Below are 13,898 nucleotides of genomic sequence, written 5' to 3'. Positions count from 1 at the left end.
TTTTTTTAAATATTAAAATTATGTTAATTTTCCTTCATCTGTGACAAAAATTTCCACCGTTTCACAGACAAAAAAGTTTTTGGAAAAATCTGATTGGCACACGCTCGCTCCATCCAGAAGAGGGAAAATACAATTGGCACTGTTGAACGTTATTTCCCGGCTGAATTTCATTGTACACGCCGTTTAACAACTGCCGACGTCTTAATCAGCTAGAATTTCATGAACTCATCCCAGTGAAAACTTCTGTAATGGGTTAAGTAACTGACGCATGTTGAGCTGGGTTGTCTGCGTTACAAATGTGTTTTTTTTTTTTTTTTAGAATTTTAATACAAATGCAACGACCACAAAAAAACATTCGTGTCCCGCCATTCGAGCGTCAGTGACCTTCCCTGTCGCTGCAAAACACCTTTGTCTGCTGGGTTCGCCTATTAGGCAGATTAATAGCAATATTTTAATAAACGCTGATCACTGATTGTTGGTGCTACCCGCGGCAATGCACGCAGACATGCCCATCCCGTGTGAGCCGAATACCCGTCGTCAACTAATTACCGTGCGAGTCAATATTTAATTGGATCAACATTTCACGTTAGCTTCTAACTACCAACCTTCCCACTCACGCAGGATGGCCACCGCTCTCGCATGGTTTGTGTGGCCTTGCATGAATAATTCGGCACCTAATGCAGTGCACAGTACACGGCGCACAGAGGGCACAACATACCAGGACGCCGGTGAAATGGCTGATTGAGTTAAGAATGTGATCCACTTGAAGCATTAATGGGTGGCAACCGGCGAGTGTGTGTGTGTGTGTGTGCGACCTCGTATGATACCGGCAATTGCAGATGACGGGACGGGACAACCGCTTTGGAGCCCCTTTCTCTACCATTATGTGCGTTGCAGAGTCGAGCCCGGTCGTTGGTAAAATATTTATGAAAATATATAAGCCAAACATTCCATCAGAACGTAGGAAAAGATGTATGGGAACATGAAAACATGTATGTTTTTTGTCCCATTTTGTTAGGTATGCTCTAGCCGCCCCAAGCAAGCATGTGAAACCGGTCCGGTGAGACGAGACGCACGTTATCAAGGCGCAATAAAGGAGTAAAATGGAGGGTGTGTGGGGGGCATCTTGGGCCTTCTCCGTTAAGATGTGTGTACATCAAAAATCACCACACACAAACACACACACACACACACACACATACACAAACTTCCATCCTTAATGACATGTTGTTCCGACCGGGGCAGAAAGGCACGTACTGTCGCATAAAATATGTCACCTTCAAGACACCGGTGGGCCATTCTTTCGGTCATGTTTTATGTTGTTTGTGCTTGTGCGGTTGTGTGGGAATAGCGTACCCGCTGGTGCCTGGAGTGTCGAACCTACCAATTGTTGTGCTGCCAGCGGCAAAAGGACGACGTTGCCAGTCGAAACCGGTCGCAACACTCGGACGGCGTCGGTCTGGGTCGCGAAGGTGGTGCCGCCACCACATTCCGAGCCTAAGCGATTTATGACCAAAGCCACGATCATGCCGCGGTCGTTCGATACCCGTGCGTGGGTGGGCAATTTTTGTGATTTAATGGTCCGCCGGCATGAGATGATCGGGCGGGTAAAAGGTATACACAAAAGCGTACACATTCGGGCGGCAAATTATCGGGCTGGCGGTGGGCTTGGGTTGGGTAGCTTGGTTGGGCACTTGGGGCAGCTTGAGTGGTTCAACATTTTGATTTGATGTGATTTACCGCTTGTTGCTGCGGACGACGACGACGACGACGATGAGGACGACGATGGTAACGATGGGGAGGGTGTTTTATATGGGTGGAGTGGCTGGTTGGGGAGGGGGAGGAGAGGGGTGTGTCTCGTCGTGGTTTATTGCCCGAAAGCAAACAATTCCCGACTGGGGCAACCATTGTGCAGTTTTGGAGGGAAATGACATTCAGCTACATGAAGGTCCCCGGTGTAGTTAAAGTAGCAGTGTAAGTAACGTCAATGTATGGAGTGACGAATCGGGCCTTGGGTATTAATTTATTAATATTTGCTTTTCTTCTTCCACTGCAGCATGTTACATGTGACATGTATTTGACCGTGGGTATGATTTAGTGCAGAAAAGAGTATTAAAAAATTGTTTAAAATGATCAAATTGCGTAAAGAATTATTATAATCTTAGGCCACCAAGTGCCAAGTAGCTTACTCATACGCCAGTTCAAAATTCACCGGAAAACTGTAAATTAAAAATCTATTTAAATGCACAATTTCTTTTTATACCATATACAATATTTATTTTCTAGACGATGTGTAATATTTAATTTATATGTTCTTAGCGTACCTTTTATCCGATGGTGTTCCAATCGTTGCAGTATTGTATAAAAATGTTCCCAAGCTATCGTCTCCTATTTCCTGTCTCTTTTTAAAGCCCTGCAGCGAGCCATGGTGGGAGTAACCGATGCTTTCCTTACGAAGCCGAAGCAGATGCTTGGGTGAAATCACTGTTAACATGGAAAATAGACGCTTGAGGATAGATTCAGCACGAACACTCATTAATCCCTCCTGCTCCGTTATGCCTTCTGTCTCCTGTCCCGTATTGCCCAAGGGCTGTGTGTCCCTCTATACTCTAGCTTGGAAAATGAAGAGAAAATTTGCAGAATTTACTGCACGCCTAGAACGTGCAGGGTAGGAGGGAATGGGAAGCTTATGAACGGATCCAACACATTAACGCAACTTTACAAAGTGCAGCGTGTTCAGTGCCTAGTTCGGACGAAGCGACGGATCTGTAGCAGGTCGGGTATGCAGACAAGCGGTAGTTTTTGCTCCATCTATTTGCACGTGTACGTAGGAGTGTGGTTGGCAACATGGCTCATGGTTTGCAAGCATGAGCAGTGCTGTAAGCGCGCCATTAAAAGACAATATAATAGCAGTGGTTCAGCTCTGACCTCTACAAATCATTTCGATGTTCAATGATTATTTCAATCATTCCAGATGGAAGCTGCCTTAAGGCTAAAATACTCTGAACAATAACCTTGTACAGCTCTGACCTCTACAAATCATTTCGATGTTCAATGATTATTTCAATCATTCCAGATGGAAGCTGCCTTAAGGCTAAAATACTCTGAACAATAACTTTGTACAGCTACCTTAGATCCTAGAATGACTGGAAATCCTTTCTCAAACGATAAGTGTTTAACATCTGCACTGCAGTATGCCATGACAATGTTGGATCATTTGCTATCCATTTAATGATCGATTTGTCCATTTGTCGTACAACTTTTCTCATAAATGACAAACGTATCTTTTTAAACTGTCTACAGGCATAATAATCTCCTCTAAACTAAAGCTTTATGTTAATTAACTGTTAAAAGGGCAGCCTAGTGTTGGATTCTTTCCTTAATCGATCCGTATTGGTTAATTCTGATATCGTGTTAGTAGTATGAGGTGTGCCTCAGGTGTGCAAACGATGTTAAATCTAGTTCAATCTGCGACAGCTTTTTACTTTTCTTTTCAAAAGTGTGTTTTTAGACATTTTAGAGCCAAATTCAAAGAGGACCTTCATTCTATAGTTTGGTCGTTCCTTCGCGCCGTTCGTTTAGACAATAGGAGATTCATGTTTATAGACAAATATTATTCAACCATAAATACATATTATTACCGTCGCTAAACAAGTTCTTTGATTTCCGCGTTGAAGATAACGTTTTTCACCGTTGTTTTACGATCAATCCATCAATTTCGTTAGAACACTCGATAAGGAGCATATTCATGAGAATTAAATTTATTGGAGTATAATCTTCTTCTATTTGGCGTAACGTCCTACGCGGACATGCCGGTCTATATAGGCCTATTTCGAGACTTCATTCACTACAACGTAGCCGGATAGTCAATCCTTGCTACGGGGAGACGGTCCTTTCTAGGCTAGAACCCATGGCGGGAATGTTATTGAGTCGTTCGAGTTGAAGTATTGGAGCAATCAATGCATGTGATATTTTTCCAGCTGTACAAATCTGATTTCAAAATTTAGACCAAACGATGAGAAGAAGCCAATCAGGACGTTGCCCAACACATTTGCATTATTGACTGTGTACTGTGTCAAGTAAAAATAGCAATTTGGGGAAAATCGTTCTCATAAAAACGATCAGCTTCGTAAATCGGTTAAACAGTTGTATGTACCTAAGAAATTCGATAATAATTTCACCATTTATGTTACACAGCAAATCTGCTCAATAAAAACTGCGAACAAACAGAAACTACCTCTAATCAATGCTTAGCGGCCACAAACAAGCTGCTGGTTTTATTGGCCTTTTAGCATAGGACTTACAGCTCTGCAAGCTGCACAAAACCTCCAACAAAGCAGGGTGAAGCCTGTGTAACGAAGCTGCTCCGGTACATCAACCAAATCCGTTACTTAGCTTGATATGAAAAACACAGCACACTCTCTTTCTCTCTCTCTCTCTCTCTCTCTCTCTCTCTCTCTCTCTCTCTCTCTCTCTCTCTCTCCCACACCTAACAAACACTCGCCCAGCACAATGAATGGTGGAGCAGATTCGTGCTTTGGCGCAGGATTACACCGTTGCCGCGTGCTTACTACCGCTCCCATCCCATTTGCAGGTTAAAGGCTTTGCCCTTCTCCACCCAACGAATGGTGAATTGGTACCGCTTCAGATTTTATGCCCTCATTTTGCAAGCACATCTTCTCGTCTTATCTTGCTAATCAATCGTCGGTGCGAAATGAAACAGACACACCACCGCGTACGGCACAATGGGCGGGCGAAACGGTCGGTGAGCGTGTGGACGTTTGGAGTGTGGCTCGGGACGGGTAGTGGGCCCGCGATGCGATGCGACGTGGTGTCATAAAACCCACAAAAGAAGGAAAACATAAACTTTTACCGTGCAGGGAAGGAGGACGCTGGTAGAACGACGGGTGTGTGTGTCGACCTGTTTTATACGGTCGCATTTCTTCGCAAGTTCCAGGATGCCACTGCCGATGATGATGGGGTTTGCTGGTGTGTGGTGGGGCAAATTTGCCGCGGGGCAGACATGGTGCTTTAGGGGAGATTATTTTTCCCAACCGCAAAACCACGCAAACCCCTCCACTCCCCCCCCCCACCAAAACTCTGGTGCGTTACCGGTAATAAAACTCCGGAAGGAGTTAACAGAGCACCAAAGAAAAAAGCTCATCAAGCTCGAGAATGTGAGTGGATTGGATGCATTCTTTGGAAGGATGGGTTTACACAAACTTGCTGCTCGTGTTTTCTTCTCTTTTTTTCTGTTCCCTCCGAAGGTTGCCGTGGAGAACGTCACGTTGAACGGGAGAACTTTATTGCCCTACAAAGTCTGCATTTTTTTTTGTACAAATTAGAGCTGCTTTTTGTGTGTAATGCCTTTGGCAACAAATAAACATCCTCACAAGGACACGTTCAATTTCGGACACTGACCGGCCGAGGGCCGTTGCTTTATGTTATTGATTATGCGATTAATCATGGTTGCATTTTTTTTTTGTACCCAAATACCGGGCCGGACGGAGAAATATGGAGCAAATTAAACCTTCCAAAACCTTCCCACGAAGTGACCGGTGAGTTGTGTGACTTTAGGGCCAGTTTACCTGCTGCACACCGTTTGGCCATAAACCTCTCTGACCCATAGCCGTACGGGGGGGCTGACTTTGCGCAAAGTCTACCCCCGCGTACTAGGCAGCCCATCCCAAGCTCTGGCCTTCGCGAAGGGTGACCGGGCATCGTATGAAAAATTAACGAGATTTTAATAGCATTTTATGGTGGTGCTTTTCTTCCGTTGCTGCTGCTTCTGCTGCTGCTGCTGCTGGCTGGTGGAATTTCATAAAGTTTTCTCCCACCTTACCCGGGGCTTTTCTTGTCCAGCTTGGCACACGCACCCCAGCCTGGTTTCGTTCCGGTCGCTGGTTTCGGGGATCGCTCGGGGTCCGGTAGTTTTTTGCTTTCCCTCTTTTTTCACTTGACATTTCGACGTGCGTGAACCAAGGGTATTCTTGTTGATTGGGTAAACTTTCTTCTCAAATTTCATTACGCCAAATTCCAGTCGAGTTTACTTTCCGGTACTGTCTGACGGCGCTGTGTGTGCTTTTCCGTTTACTCTTTCTCGTTCCCATTCTGACTTTTCTGCTGCGTGTTGGTACACTCACGTTTTGGCAAACCCCCGGAGCAGCCCGGGCAGCCAATTACATTTGACGAAGCAGCCCGAACCGAGCTTCCTGGGTGATGACGGAGCTATGGTGGGCCACGGCACGGTGAGGAAACAAACAGCAAAAAAAAATCATAGAAAGGGTGCGAGCAAGCGATACGGCCAACCGAATGATTAGCAGATTAGTGTGGCCTTTTATGTGTGCGTGCTTGGTGCTTGGTGAGAAAGTGTTTCCTGGAACAGCAGTAGCAGCAGCAGCAGCAGCAAAGGAAACAGTGTCTTGCGCCGGGAGAGCAAAAACAAACGGAGCAGAAGGAGGGCAAAAACAGTCCCGAAATGAAGTTAAATTCGACTGGTGCAAAAAGCACTCCAAAGTTTTAATGGATCGCTAAACTACAATGAGCTGGTGGACCGGAAAGCGGGGTGGCAATAAAAAAATATATATATATATAAATACGGGTGGTACGGTGGAACGATAATCTTTAACGCTACAATGTTGTAAATCATCCACCATTGAAAGGTTTTTGTGGCGAGTGTTTGGTATTTTGTTGGGTTAGATTAGGTTCTATCAATGTTGATGCTTTTTAATTGCAAATATTTTAATCGTCCACTGTATTCGATACGGTTCGATTAGTTTAAATTGCTTTATGGACTTTTATTTGTGTACAAGTAGATTAACATGGGTATGCTTGTAATTAAAAAGTAATTAAGAACGAGTTGAAGCTGTTTTTTGCCATAAATACTAAGTTGTTGATGAATTATAGCGAAAACATCAAATTGTATACTTTCAGGCGCATGACAAGCTCGAGGGATGAGGTGACTTGCTAAGGTAAGCCATAATGATTTGCCTGCCACATTGAAAACAAAGCTTAAATAACTCTAAGGCAGGGCTCTGGTACCAATAGAACAGGACAAACAAACACGACTTTGTTCGAAAGGCGCTCTGTCACCTGTTCGATGTCTTATGCACCTTTCATAATGCACTGCAATACGCCTAGCATTTTCATTTTGAAAATGAAGCATTTTCATAGGTTTAATGAATATTCATCTACAGAGGGAAGATTCAACAAACAATATACTAGTAATTCACATCAAAAATAATATAAAATCATTCAAATTTCATAATGAAAGTTGTAAACAAACGTCCATGCCAAAACGCATCCAGTGCATACGCATGCATTAATTTTATAACGTAATAGTTGTTTACGTTTCAAACCTGTTTATTTCATATTCTAATTAATTGTGAAGCATTCCAATCATTATTGATAGCTATTTTAAATGTTTTGCACGATTTTTTATGAAGAAAACGAGACAAACTATGTACACAGACTTGAAAATGTCCCGAATTGAACTTTATCTACTGTAGCGTTGAAGCGTTTGGGAGTCAAGGTACTGACAGCACAGGTGGATATTGGACGTCATCGAAAATTTGCAATTTTAGCGTTACGTAATTGATGGATGACGCCTTAATATACAGGCGTATTCTATTCTGAACTCGATTCGATTCGAGTCGAGAAAATGAACTCCAAAGTGAACTTTTCCATACAAATGAACACAAAAAATTCATCAATTCGACATCGAGACGACTCGATTATAAAAATAGAATACGCCTGATAATTTCCATTTTGACACTGCATAATGGACTCAACCCGTACTCAAAACGCTTCCCCTTAGTACATTACCGCCTACAGTCGATTGAGCGTTATAAGTCAGTGTTAGCAAGACCAGGGATTAGCTAAAAGGTAGAATGAAAACATGAAATGAATTTTTTAGTGTGCCCATCCCACCACGTTATTCCATCATGCCCTGGAGGGCAATGGTGCTGCCATATTTCCATTTTAAATATTCCAACTCTAACACCCAATGCGCTGAGCCGATTGGCGGTAGAATTAAAAGCAAACATCAATTCCCTTCATTGTTTCCGTTTTATTGAAGTGTTAGATGTGGGTATTAGGAGAGCATGTCTGTGTGATTTGTAAAATTAAGAGAGGAACAAAACGAACACACACACACACACACACTATCAAGCACTGTATCCTACGCCGTTGTGAAAAGGGCTGCTTATTGGATGAAAGTATTTGCGGGGAAGATTTTTTTTCCCACCATCACCATCGTCACCATCATCATCATCATCAGCGGTATGATCAACGGTTCTGCCCCTTGAACAGAGCGCGGAAACTTTCGCAAACCGATCAACCAGTGCGGCACACCAGCGCCAACCATGTGTCAGGCTCTACACAACGAGCAAGCAAGGAAAAAAAGAATGGGGATACAAAAACTCCTCCCTAAACCATCGCGCGAAATTCGTCTTCCTGCTGCGCCGGCAGCAATGCAAATCAAAATTTGAATTCCAAATGGAACACTAAGTGAATAAATAAAATCAAATGGAAATTAAATAAAGCGCGCGGCGACTCTCGCCTGCTCGCTCGCGCTTTGCTCTAACACCGCGGATTGGCGATGGCTCTGGGGTGCGCGGTTTAGCGCGAGATCGGTAGATTTATAGGTCGGGGAAGGTCACAGCATGCTGGAATGCATGGGAAAATGTGCAACCAAAGTGCAACCTGCGGCGGGAGGGAGGGGACCGAGGATGCTTCCCAATGAAAACCCAATAAAGCCTCGTTCGCTCTTTCCGTTCGGCTGGCTTTGGCTGGTTTTGTTCGAAAGGCAGATGAGCTGCTGTACGGATGAGTGTTTGTGTGTGAGCGTGTTGCATGCAGTGGCAGGTACCGGGATAACCACGTGCAACTGCAACAGACGTAATGCACATGGCCGCCCACACACACACACACACACACGGCTTTGTTGCGGAATTTTGTAACCGAGCTCGGATCATGTTGCGACATTTTTGACTGCACATCGAAACTGAAGCGGTGTATGAATAGGCATTTACATTTTGTGCCTTTTATCATATTTTATAGTTTCAATGTGATTTGACTTTTTTTTCTTCTAATTTTTCTATTTCCTTATTTGTCATGCAGCCAACAGCGTGCAAAGTGTTTCGTTAAGTTGAGTATTTTTGTTCGTTAAGTTTACGTTTTAGTTATGTTTGAGTCTCATTTGTTGTTTGTATTAAATATTCTTTTGTTATACTTTTTATTTCATTTAATTTGAATGTATGACATTTATTATGATATTCCTTTTTATACATAAATATAAGTGAGTATTTCATTTTTTAATATTTATAGCAAAAGCAAAACTTAGAAACTCTCTTATCCTTATTTTAATTATATCTTTTCTATTTGGTTTTGTCTAAACTATCTTTCTTTATATTTTTTTCTACTCTTTTAACTCTGGAAATAACTGTTCCTTATTCCTCATCATAAATGCATAATTTAGCAAAGATTACATCTATCCCTCTATCATACAAATATTCTTCAATCTTTTATAAAATACATTTTTTTTGCTAGTGGTTACTATGACTTGTTTACTTGTGACACTCAAGACACATAGAAATGTTCATTATTCAGAATTTTTTTAACTTTTTCGCACCACGTCATGCAGGGTTAAACGTGTCAATATCACACACTAAGACTTTCCCAGAAGTTCCCCGCTGGGAATATTCTGCCAGTTTACTGCTCGCCTGCTAAAGTCTCGTTAGGTGACGATCATCACACTTTTCGTTCACGCCTGCATGTATTTCCTCGCCATTATTTTATTCACCTGCCACTTTTCATAAAGCCTGCAGGCAGCCCACACACCGCTGCTCGTTCACTCATGGTTGTTTATTATTGTTCTTTCTCCGTCGATTATGTATGGATAGAGAAAGAAAACAAAATGAAGCATTTCACTCCTTCCGCCCATGTGTTGTATTATTTTTCACATATTTTCCCGTTTGTGTTTTTTGAGATGTCAGTTAAAAAAAATTTTGTCCTTCCCGACGCCAGCCCCACTATCGGTGTGCAGTGCGGCAATGGCCAGCGCAGCAACGAGCCGAAACGAACCGACTCCATCACCCCCTCCCCCCCTTCCGGCTGTGTGCAGTTGCACCGATGCACAAGCCCGATACGGCACGGCACTGTCTCGGCAGCGACGATCAGCTCGCTGCAAGTGGGTAAGCAGAAAGCATAAAACAGAATTATGCTAATGGCTTATGCAACGCCGAACGCCGTCCCAATGTGCCATGAGCACGCAGCATCCCGCTCACCCCTAGATCGGATGCACTCAGAAGGTGACAGCAACGTCAAACACACGGCCCGACGGTCACGACACGACACGGGACTCGGGTGCAGCATTATCGTTCGCCGGCCGCCACCGGCAGCAGCAGCAGCAATTGAATTGAAATTTGCCACCGCCGTCCACGGACGTCCTACATTCAATTTAGCATTCTTATCCGTAAAATTATCCGCGCATCGGGCGACAATGAGTGCAATAATTAAAAGTACACTTGCACATAATATAATATAATGCGGACGGGAGCAGTCGGGTTTGATACGTGCAAAGAAGCGTGCCCGGCGTGTGCTTCATAAAAGCCGGCTTAAATACAGCACGCCATCGCACGCCAAAGGAATGCTGTGCTGTGCCGGGGGGGGGGGGGGGGGGGGGCGGAATTCGCGGGCTTAGCGGGCGGATGCTTGTTCTTGAATCTCCGTTCAAAATGCTACTATTGTACTTGGGTGGCACTGTACAATGCAGCGTGAATGGTACTCAAATGAGCGCTTGTGTAATTCGCCCTCTTCGTACGCGACGGATCGAGGAAGCTGCAAACCGATAAGAACCCGTTCCAAGCCGGATGAAGCTATTTCGCCGCAAAGGATGAAGGGCGAGCGCTGTGCGCTGTGCAGCTCGGCGAAACAAAACGAGGCACAAACAACGCTTCATTAGGTCGCCGGTAGTGTGGGGTTGGGGTTTCTTGCACGCTCGCTTTCCTAACGCTGCAATCAATTTGTAAACGTGCTATCACGGTTGTTACATGGTGGTTGGTGTGAGCATGGTGTTCGGCATCCGCTTACGATAAGACGACCGGTTGGCAAGTCAGTCCCATTACGGATCTGGAGAGAGCCACTCATAAACAATGTACAGGGAGAACCATTGGGAGAACACTGGCAGCATCGATTGTTTGAGTACGGTGAACGAAAATCGATCCGAGCTTGATTGATCGGAATGTGTATGGGAATGTGAAACAATTTCACTCGTTTGTGCAATGAATGTTGAAGCGTTCATACTTGAAGACATTTACTTCATTTAGTCAAAGCGTACGGCAGATGCGATTGGATCGTGTATCGTACCTTTCACTAAGTATAATTGGCTACTACTGACTCTTAAACTAAGTGTTTAAGCTATTCTATCTACTACTCATTCTTAGCTTGCTTTATTGCTCTATTTTCGCGTGGGATCTTCCTCAAATAGCAACGAGTGAAGGCGGATACGATGGAGACGCACTGGTGGCTGACTAATTGTAGCTCTTTTTTAACAAATGATGTACTCATCCTTCGTACCTTAACTGAGGTACAGCAACCTATGGGCCAGACAGCCATAATTATAGTGTACGTCGTGCTACTTTTTCATTTGGTACACGTTTTATTCACATTTCTTCTTGTGCACAGTGTCATTTGTTTGGAAATTGCTGACGTAGGTCTTAAGGATTGTAAGAACATGGCTCAAACGTTCGAATAGAAATAAGCACTCATGTTGAGCAGAAGTACTTTATGTACTCGAAATGTATGAAGTAAAAGAATTCAAGCACGAACAATGTGTATTGCATCATTATTCCATTTGCAGGGTATTTCAAAAAGTATCGCAAGAGGCACAAGATCATCTTACACAATGGATGCATATGCCAGTGTATTAGCAACATAGGAAAAAAGATACAAGAATTAACAAAAATTCCCAAAATAATATTTATTTCCTACGTATTGGGGGCTAGGTCCATACGGGGTCCTTGAACCCATGACGGGCATGTTGTTACAGTCGTTGCCGCTAAATTTTGACACTAACTCACCTATTTTTGTCTTGAGGGCACCAATTTTTGACAGCATGTCACGATTTTTGTATTTTTAATGAGCTGTGGAAAAACAATTGTTAAAAATATGCTTAAATACTTTGTAAAATTCAAAGAGTCATAAATGGATGACTTACAGACAAAAATATGTGCGTTAAAGTAAATAATTGAAGGTCACTGTCCAAAATTGATGCCTTAGAGCCAAAATAAAGTGGCAACGACTGTATGTCGTGCGAGTTGACGACTGCCCAACTTGTACTACTATGTACTAGCCTAAAATGAAAGGGATTAATAGTATGTATTACTGTTGTACAATTATTGTTAATAACCGGTCGTATCGGGGAAATCGTTCGTCGAAGAACGTTCGTCGCTCATGAGTGGACAGGGTTGTACCACTAGATTGGGCAGAAGAAAATCTAGACGGTTCGATCTTAGAGGGCTATGAAATGAGTGAAAATGAGCGTCGCGACGAACGTTCCCGGGAACGAACGAGCTCCCCGATACGGCCGAATATTTCCAACGAACCGCGTTCACCAAAACAGAACCATCGTACATTCGTGCGTTTTTGCAGTTTAGCTGCACCGCAACGTACCCTTTTCCTAGCAAACAAGCAGGAAAATAACCGTGATGTGGTTGGGTTGGAGATGTGACGGAAGTGTTTAAACGATATATCCTCTTACACGTCAAACTTAGTACAAAACAATTGATGGTCCTATCATACTCACAGCGTTCAGTTAAGCGCAGTAAAACCTAAAAACCTCAAATTAAATTTGTGCGAAAAAAAAAATGGTTACTTTTATCATGCATTCCTGTTAAGGTTTATTGGGGTTTCCCGGGAAATTCTCGATGTGAAAATTCAAGTTCAAACTTAACCTCCTAACGCGACATTTTTTTCTCAATAATTGCCGTCAAGTCAAACAGGCGCTGAAAAAATCGTAATTCGATCGAATCGTTTTCGAACAATTCAAACCATCCGCCGGTTGAATGGTAGGAAGATTATCTTGGCTTTAAAACTGTTCAAGGAATTGATGTTATTTGAGCTTAAACGCATACTATCATTGGTATAATGTGCTTTTCTTTCATGAAGAATCAACCATGTCACGATTCGTTTAATTTCTGGTATATTAAACGTTAGGTTGTGTTATAGGAAATTTCAACACCGCTAACAACATTGTTAGCTTCTCTGGTTCGATTTTTAACTCTATTGTACTAGTTTAAATTTTACCTATCCGTTTGTCATAAAAAAGTTGATCCAACCCACTCGAACACATAATACAAAGTCATTCATTTTTCATTCACTTTTGGGCCTCATAGCACATCATAACGCTGCAAAAAGCGACCCCCCAAAACTAGCTCCTGCCATTGACTTTGCAACGATAAAAGCTTCTAATCCCGCCGGGCAACCTCGATTCGGCACCTGCCTCTATCCCAAAAGCAAACCATAACTGATTATTGCCGTTCACGCGAAATATGCCTGTGCACACCAATATCGCATTGCTGCGGCAACTACCTGCGGCATCAATTTCTCCACACTGCAGGTGTCGCTTTCGGATCAGCAAATTTCGGCGCCTCAAACCATCTTTGAAGCAGGGCGAAGCAAGCGGAGAACAGGAGGACGGTGTTTAGCACGGCTCGCCAGTGCCAGCCCTCTGCGCCTTGCGTGTGTGACGTTCGAGCGAGCGAGCCGGATAGCATGGCTTTCTTTTAATTGCCCCCGGCGGGACGGTTGCTCGACGAAACGTGACCAATTGCTCTCGTCTGCATTGTGTGCGCCTCTCGTTTCGTCTAATTATGATGGGAGTTTGCTGGCGCCATTTT

At 43.5% G+C, this 13,898-nt stretch overlaps 1 protein-coding gene across 5 annotated transcripts in view; it reads left to right on the top strand.

Annotated features, from left to right (window-relative positions):
* The window catches only part of LOC121596716, a 79,567-nt gene that overhangs the window by 24,162 nt on the left and 41,507 nt on the right, over positions 1-13,898 (top strand). For 3 of the 5 annotated variants that reach the window (XM_041921903.1, XM_041921905.1, XM_041921902.1), the window contains exon 3: positions 6,934-6,971. The exons of the other annotated variants lie outside the window; for them this stretch is intronic. The gene's annotated coding sequence lies outside the window, so the exon portion shown is untranslated. The remainder of the gene's footprint in view (positions 1-6,933; positions 6,972-13,898) is intronic. 5 annotated transcript variants of the gene reach the window in all.

Source organism: Anopheles merus, chromosome 3R (genome assembly GCF_017562075.2).
Source record: "Anopheles merus strain MAF chromosome 3R, AmerM5.1, whole genome shotgun sequence".
NCBI lineage: Eukaryota > Metazoa > Arthropoda > Insecta > Diptera > Culicidae > Anopheles > Anopheles merus.
Note: the sequence above shows the minus strand (reverse complement) of the source record. Positions and strands in the feature narration are given on the sequence as shown.